Genomic DNA, 9,401 nt, shown 5'->3' with positions numbered 1-9,401 from the left:
AGACTAAATTTAATCGTCTAAAAGGAAATGCAGATATTGTTATTCATAAAAGATAGTTGTCAGTTTTTGAATCACAATGTCGTCCAAATATCAAATTGAAAATCATATCCCATGACTATCTTCATAGAAAAGAAGCGGAGTGGTTTGTACTAAAAAATTTCCCTGAAATTCAACCATATATAGAGTAATTAGCTCAACACATATATGAATTCATTAAAAAAAATTCATAACCAACTTTTATCTTACCTTAATCCTTGTGCTATATAGTGAATGCCTTCTAGAAAATTCAAACATAAATCTTCAAAGAAATTTCCCTGGCTGGTTTAAATTGAAGGTAAATTATCGAAACTGTAGAATTCTTACAAAATTGAAATTGATTAATACTCATCTCATTGTATTTTCTTTTTTTGTGTCATACTCTATACATGTGTCCTCTGCGACAAGTAGAGTCAGCTGAGTGTACTGATGAATTATTTGCTTTAGCAAACGGATCCAATCAGAATGCATACTCCTACATTGTTTGCATTTTTAACAATGTGAAGATTTTGGTACATATTTGTGACGAAAGACGTGCCACTCAAAATAGTGGAGTTTCGGTGCCAGGGACCGATGAATTCACTTTCTATGGCCAACTTGAGGAGATTGAAGAGTTATGTTATTCCCATGTTTACTCGGTAGTATTGTTTCGATGCAAATGGTTCAATACCGATGTAAGCAAGGGTCAAAATGTGACTGATAATAACATCACTAGTATCATGATTAATTTTGAATTGTACAAGAACGAGTAGTTTATTCTGGCAACTCAAAAAAAACAAGTTTTCTACTTGGGAGATCCTTTAAGAAACAAAAATTGGAGGGTAGTAGAAGAAGTCAATCATCAAAAAATCTGGGATCATCCAAGTATCGATGATGATAATGAGGTTTATGTCGTGCATGATAGTACTTCATCAAATTTTGTACTCATTGTGGAATTAGGAGAGTTGGAGATAATGCCTTTGGATCGACCTAGTCACACCAGCATAATTAGGGAAACGTCTTGATCTGTTCCAGATGTGGATGATGATTTCATCAATGACAATGATGATGACAAAATTAGTGAAGATGATTTTGAAAGTACAGATGATGATGTAGGAATTGACATTGATGAGAAATAATATTTTCTTGTGAATATTTTTATTGTATGTTTAATGTGTATTTTTAATTTCAAGACTTTTCAATCAATATATGAATTTTCTCAACAATGTTTGTTTTTCAATATTTTCTAATGCATTACCAAAATTTTAATGTAGATGCCCTACATTTTATTACTATTATTTTATAGCTGATTTAAAATTAATAATTATATAAACTATAAAGATATGTCTGTTGTTGTTGCTGTTGCTTGTTCTCATGGCGGTGATGGAGCGCATGATCCTCCTCCAGATCCTACGTGGGTGCCTACTTCCTGTGAGACAGGAAATATAGTATTATTAGTCTATGTGTTTATCTATAAATGACAAATTGTTATGATTTAATTCAATTTATTTTTAATTTAATTAAAATATGCGGCAGCTGCCGCGAAAAGAAAATGTCGATCTCGGTCCAAAAATTTGCAACAGCTTGTCAATGAAAATAAAACTATGTTGGCTCTACAATTTGAAATGAAGGAGGGAACCTACAAAGCAGTTGGTGATTTTGAGACATTGTTCACGGGAATTATTGGTAACCTTATTGGTCACCATGTCCCGTTATATTATGACTCATGGCAAAGTGTTCCGGATGAGCACAAGATAGGATTGATGCAAAAGATTGAGGTAAATTTATCAACTTATTCACACGTAATGTTTTTTTATAATTTCAAAATTCTAACCAGTTTATTTTTTTTAAAGGAATTTTTCATTCTTCCCCGAGCTCTCCCTAAGTGGCGACTGATAGAGACTGGCATTGAGCGAGAGTTTAAGGATTGCTACAAGGATAGAAAAGGTCACAAGAAAAGAATACTTCGATGAACATGGAGGGTATGATGATATCGAGACAGCCAGAAAGAATCCACCGGAGGACATGGACAACAAAAGTTGGCAGAAGTTGGTTGACATTTTCACCACTCCACAGTTCATGGCACGCTCAAAGTCAAATGATGCCAATAGAGCAAAACAGAATTATCCAAGTCTCCAAGAAGGTAAATAAAAATATATAGATAATTTGAAATATTTTCAGTTATCTTAATAATAATTTCAATATTTAAGTGATATTTTGTTACATTTTATTTGCTAAGGAACTGCCCAACATTATTGATACGTTCCATGACATGCACAATCATCCGACACGTGGATGGGTGAACATGAATGATAAGGATACATATGTAAGTAACTTTCTAAGTTTTATATATATGTTTATTATTTAATTATATTGTGTATTAATTATCTTTTTTCTAAACTATAGGAAGCCTTGCAGCAAGAAGTCCAAACACAATCTCAATCTCAATCCCAATCTAAATCTTGAGGAGGAAGTGCCTCTGTCGATGAGACACAAGTTGAAGGGCACTAGTACCATGGCCTCAGGCACCACCAGATCCTCTTCACAATAAGAGGCATCACCATTTACATCCACCATAGTTGGCCCTCCAATGGTACCAGTTGAGGTTTTCTAATCGATGGTTCGACACTTCATTCAAGCAATTATGACCTAGAAAAACAACTTCCAACAAATGCAAACATTTATTCAAGCTACAAATCCAAACGTCCAAGATCCACAATTTCAGCCTGTGAACTTGGACATGAATATGATATGGTCCATCATGGTGAACTTTCCAGGCTCAGGCTTTCCACCACAGCAGCCACAACCACCACAATAGCCCGACGACGATGATGACTTTGAGATTAATTTAGCTGACATTTAGTTTTGTAATATTATTCTTTTAAATTTATTAACATTTTGCGTTGTTTTTTTTTTTTACATTTTGGAGACCATACTACTTATGTTTTGTTTTTCACATTTAAGAGACTATACTTGTACGCCCTAAATATCCACACATATTGGCGAGCTAGAAAAGGGCCTAATTTGATCTGACGCGTGTAGATCGTCCACCCGGAGCTGTGTGTTACGGGCCTCCTTCTGTCAAGCCCGAGCTGAATAGAGAGTTAATTGCTACACAGAGACATCGTGTAGAAGAAGTATGAGTGTCACGAGCTGGCACCACACTAAGCTCGTGATGCAACAGAGATCTAACATCCGAACCCTTGTAAAGTCAACCACGCAATATACACGTACATATATCAGACATCACGTGTCTATTCTATTCTTGAGTTATCGGACACGCAGTTTAAACGTGCGTGTTCAGGCATCCCACGCCTGGTTTGGGCCATGCGACCCATTATCCCGCCTTACCTATTGATTTGACCACACTTCACTGCAAAGTTTAGGAATTAATCATCAGTGTCACAGAGATGACGTGAAGGATAAAGATGTCACGGGATGACCCCATTGCCAACCCAGATATCTTCTTCCTATAAATACTAAGACACTGGGTAGTGCAAGGGGTTGGCATATCTTTGTAAAGAAACACCCTGTAAGAAATAGTCAAGAGATATCAATAATATCGTCTGGTGGACTAGAGGGATTTTAACCTTCGAACCACCTAAAAAAAAAGGAGTTATCATCTTCCCATGATATTAGTTTCTCCAGTGTAAAATATAGTTATTTTCATATTACGGTTCACCAATTAGCACTAATCCATCCTACTTATTCGTATAATTACCTATTGACGAAGAACCACATCAACAGTTTGGTGCTTTCATTGAGAGGATTTAGATTGGTACTATCGCAAAAACCTGATCATGGTGGTTACTCATTCGAGACATGGTAACGAGGCGGATCAACATGATGGGCAAGAGACCCACCATGCCGCCTTATCTGATGAACAAAACCCCGAGATCCAGGAGCGATTGGGAAAGTAGCTGATGGGCCAGGACGAAACTGGGAGTTCGGCACCCCGATCGCCAAATTCGAACCCAGGTTTCATGACGACAATAGAGATGGAGAACATACAGTTGAGGAGTCAGCTATCTAGAGCACGCAAGCAAATCGAAGAAGTCTTGGCCCGGCTACCCCCTCTTACTACCAACATTAACGTCGGAAAGAGGCAAAGTGGGACTCACAAGTCCCACAGGGATAATCAGTCCAGGCCCAGTCGATCAGTCAGAACCTCAACCCCGAGTTCTGCACCCACATCACACCACTACCAGCAAACTGTGTTTCCCAGGGCCAATCAGCAATTCATCCAGTCAGTCCGAACCTCGAATCCTAGCTCGATTCCATCGTCGAACACTCACAGAAGGGCTCGTGGTAGCTCGCGGAGGAGATCCGAGGAAGGCTTGTGAAGACAGCCTGCTCCGGCCAGCCCTCTCGTGCCGCGGTCCGACCGCCGAGCGCAGGATGCTGGAGATGGTAGAGTAGAACTGCCGCGAGCTAATTTGATCTGCCCGGACAGGACTAGGATTGTGTCACCAGTTAGGCACCCCCCGTCGGCAATAAGATACCCATCTCCTCCCCGTCCAGTTCAAGACATTCCGGCACACAGGAGCAGCAGAAGAAATCCTCCTTTCGCCGGTCCTTCCCATCGCAACCGAGCGCGCAGGGAGGTCTCGGATCCTCTCCCCCAGCAGCTGGCTTCAAGCTTTTCTAGCGGGAGTTACTGGACCAGGAGCCACCGAAGTGGCAGATCCGGTGGAGACTTGCGTAATCGCTTGAGTTCAGCGCAAAGCCCTCGAGCCACCTCGAGGGACGACCTTCGAGATTGCCTAAACTCGCAGAGGGGGGATCCAGCTAGAAATGGAAGTCATGCTCACCAAGGGGATGGTCTTTCCGAAGTACGTGACAGTGGGAATGTCCCACCTAACCAAGCTCAAGCTTGGAGGGACAATATCCCGCCTAACGCGTACAATGGAACTGGAGCTGTTGAATAGGCCCAGAACAACCCAGGGATTAAGGACCCAACCCTAGAGCGTTTAGCTCAGATGGAGGAGCTGATGAAGAAGCTCTTGTTAGAAAAGGAGAAAGACGAATATGACTCGGGGGACAAACTCAAGCTTTTCGCCCCCAACATAGCAGCCACATCATACCCGCCGTGTTTCCGGATGCCCCACCTGTCTAAGTTCGATGGAGACGGAGACCCGTCGGATCATTTGGGTATGTTCAACACCCTGATGATGGCCCATAACATTGGCCCCGAGCTAAGGTGTTTGATATTCCATTCCACCTTGACTGGGCCTGCTAGGCAATGGTTCAAGCAGTGAAAAAAAGCAGTCCATCAACTCGTGGAAGAATTTTTCTGCTGACTTCAAGAGGGGTTCCGAGCTTCTCAAGCTGCTCGCGTCAAAGCTGACACCCTGGCGAACGTGAAGCAACAGCCTGGAGAACCTTCAAAAGATTACCTAAGCAGGTTCACAAACGTCGTGGCTCGAGCGAGGGATGCAGACGATAGTTCCAAGCTTATGGCCTTGAGGACTGGAATCCTCGTTGGAGGCAGGTTATGGAAAGAGATACAGAGAAATGGTGTCAGCACTGTGGATGAATTCCTGAACAAGGCCCAGGGATGGATAAACTTGGAAGAGGCACGAGCGTCGGTCACGGGAACCAGCCAAACCCCTGATCAGCCCGTTGGAGTGGAAACGAATGTCGTAAAAATGACTCAAACCGTTACACAGAATAACCAAGGGGGTGGAGGTAAGTGAAAAGGGAGCAGGGAGGGTGGCCAGCATGGTCTGAAGAAGAACAAGCCCGTGGAAAAATTTAAGCCAGTCTATGCGGCTTATACCGAGCTCATAAACTAGGGAACACATTTTCCTAGCAAACTCTGCTCGCCTCCCCTGGAAAAAGCCGGAGCCTTTGAAACACCAGAAGGCTAAGAGGGACCCTTCCAAGTTCTGTCGATTCCACAACGACATTGGCCACAACAGTGACGATTGTAGGCATTTGAAGGATGAGATCGAGACACTCATCAGAGCCGGACCTTTGGCTCAATATGCGCGGAACCGAGTTCCTACTAGTCAGCCAGCTCTGGTAAATCAGCCCAGGCCCCGGATAAGTCAGGATACCCCTCCTCCTATAATAGAAGGAGAGATATCCACAATCTCCGGAGGCCCCCATTTGGCCGGCACGAGCAGAGGTGCCCAGAAAAGATATGTCAATGAGTTGAAGGCTCATAACGGAGTGAAATTCGTCCCAAAGCAGCATCTACCCAAACAGCAGCGATTGGAGAGGCAACAAATCATTTTTACCGAGGAGGACACTAGTCACGTCCAGTTCCCCCATAATGATCCTTTAGTCATAACTGCCCAACTCGCCAACCAGAGAGTTAGGAGGATACTAGTCGATAATGGGAGTTCGGTGAAGCTGCTATTCTGGTCTACGCTGGAGAAAATGGGATTGTCTATCACCAAGCTGAAGACCACCTCCGTGATGCTGTATGGATTTTCCAGGGAAGGGTCGGCAGTGATAGGAACAATCGAGCTAGTAATAACCTTGGGAGAGAGGCCCCGAACTGTCTCTAAGCTCCTCGAATTCCCGGTTATCGATTGTCCCACCGCCTACAACTCTATTCTGGGCCGACCTACGTTGATGGCATTTGAGGCCATAACCTCTATCTGCCATCTTGCAGTCAAATTTCCCTACTCTACGGGAATATGTACGGTCTGAGGTGATCAGCTCGCTGCCAGGGAATTCTATAGCATTTCCATGAAGGGAAAATCACGACCTGGGCAGCAGACGATGACCGTTCAAAGCGGGGATGAGGAATCTCAGGAAGTAGGACCTACTCCTGAGATAGAAAAACCTCAAGAAGCTAATGGGGAGGGGATCACCTTGAATGATGATATCGACCCCAGGATAGGCGAAGATAGATCCAAGCTCCAGGCCATTGAAGAGCTCAAAGAGGTGAACATTGACCCAAGAGACCCCTCGAATGTGGTGAAGCTCGGGAAAAACCTATGTAATAAGAGGAAGGCGGAGCTGCTGAGATTTCTACAGGAGAATCTAGATGTGTTCGCCTGGTCTCATGAAGACATGATAGGGATCAACCCAAGCATCATCATGCACACCCTCAGCCTGGACAAGAACGTACCTGTGAAGTCCTGGAAACAAAGCCGCCTGGGCACAGCACGAGCTGAGGCCTTAGAAGAGGAAGTAGCTCGACTTTTAAAGTGCAGCTTTATTCGCAAGGCAAAATACCCGATCTGCGTCGCCAATCCTATTTTGGTCTCGAAGCCCAACAGGAAATGGCGGACCTGTATTGACTTTTTCGATCTGAATAAAGTTTTCCCCAAAGATTGCTTCCCCTTGCCAAGGATTGATCAACTAGTAGATGCCACTTCGGGGCATGAGCTCATGTCCTTCATGGATGCGTACTTGGGTTATAACCAGATCGCAATGAATCCTGCGGACCAGGAGCACACTAGCTTCATGACCCCAACTAACATTTATTGTTACAAGGTCATGCCTTTCGGGCTGAAGAATACAGGAGCTACATACCAGAGATTGGTCAACAGGATGTTTGCTAATCAGATTGGGAAAAACATGGAAGTGTATGTTGACGACATGTTGGTCAAGTTGAGAACGGCCGATAACCATGTCCCTGATCTGAAGGAATGTTTTAAGATTTTAAGACAGTGCGGCATGAGGCTGAATCCTCAAAAGTGTACCTTCGGGGTTGTGTCAGGAAAATTCCTAGGTTTCATCATCAACACCAGAGGAATAGAGGCGAACCCCGATAAAATCAGGTCGCTACTCAAGATGCAATCACCCCGGTCGCAAAAAGACGTCCAAATTCTAACAGGAAGGGTGGTAGCTCTTAATCGGTTCATTTCCAAATCAACCGATAAGTGTTTGCCATTCTATAACCTGCTTCGGGGAAATAAAAAACTTGAGTGGACCAATGAATGTGAGCATGCCTTCCTCAACCTAAAAGCACATTTAGCTGAGCCACCTCTAAGCCCACAGCAAGAGAGCCTCTTTTCTTTACCTGGCTGTAACGAAAGATGCAGCCAGCGTTGTGCTGGTTCGTGAGGAGGACCGATCTCAGAAGCAGGTCTACTACATTAGCAAGAGGCTTCTCGGAGACGAGTATAGATATCCGATGATGGAAAAGATGGCGTACAACCTTATCACGGCCTCCAGAAAGCTCAGACCGTATTTCCAGTCCCATTCAATCCACGTCATAACCGATCAACCTTTAAGGTAGGTTTTGCAGAAACCTGAGGCATCAGGGCGTCTTTTGAAGTGGGCCATCAAGCTCAGCCAATTCGAGATCCTGTACGTGCCACGAACTGCGATCAAAATCCAAGCTCTGGCTGATTTTGTAGCAGAATGCACCAGATTCCAAGAGGAACCAGTGGAAGAACTGATGTGAGCCTCGTGGAAAGTCTTTGTGGACGGCTCGTCCAACAAGAATGGATCCGGAGCTGGAATCATTTTGATATCCCCGAAGGGACATCGTTTCCACTCTGCATTGCGATTCAGATTCGAAGCGTCCAATAATGAGGCCGAATACGAAGCTTTATTGGCTGGGCTAAGGGTGGCCCAAGAGCTGAAGGCCAGCTCCATCCAGTGCTATAGCTATTCCCAGCTCGTGGTAAACCAGGTGTCAGGAGAATATGAAGCGTGGGGAACCAAGATGGCAGCTTACCTGACCAAGGTAAAGAAGGATTTGTTTGCATTTGAGCACAGCCTAGTTGAATAGATACATCGGGAGCAGAATGCAAATGCTGACGCCTTAGCAAAGCTTGCCACCTACGGGGAGGCCGAAACCTTGGGCCAGGTACACGTGGAATTCTTGGAAAGGCCAAGCATAGAGGAAGCCGGGAGGGAGGTTGAAATGATCGACACCAGGCCAACCTGGATGACTCCCATAGTCGAGTACCTCACAACAGGAAAGTTACCTGAGGAGCGAAACGATGCAAGAAGGGTACTTTACCAGGCTCTGAGGTATACAATGGTAGATGGGACGTTGTACCGACGTGGTTTTTATTTACCTCTTCTTCGGTGTGTTCTGCCAGGCGAGGCGAAAAATATTCTGCGGGAGATTCATGAGGGGTTTTGTGGGGATCACGCTGGGGGGCAAAACCTGGCCTTGAAGATATTAAGGCAAGGATATTATTGGCCCACTCTGTCGAAGGATTCGATTTCCTATGTCCAAAAGTGCGATAGGTGCCAGTGGTTCGCGATGGTCGCCCGGGCCCCTCCAGTCGAGCTGAAGATGATCTCGTTCCCGTGGCCGTTCGTGGTCTGGGGAATTGATTTAGTTGGTGCCCTGCCCACGGGAAAAGGAGGAGTTCGCTATGCGGTGGTGGCTATGACTACTTCACAAAATGGGCAGAAGCGGAGCCCCTGGCTATGATTAGATCAAAGAGGGTCCTCGACTTTGTGGT

The sequence above is a fragment of the Humulus lupulus genome, chromosome 1 (genome assembly GCF_963169125.1).
Source record: "Humulus lupulus chromosome 1, drHumLupu1.1, whole genome shotgun sequence".
Lineage (NCBI taxonomy): Eukaryota > Viridiplantae > Streptophyta > Magnoliopsida > Rosales > Cannabaceae > Humulus > Humulus lupulus.
This window is presented reverse-complemented; position numbering follows the sequence as displayed.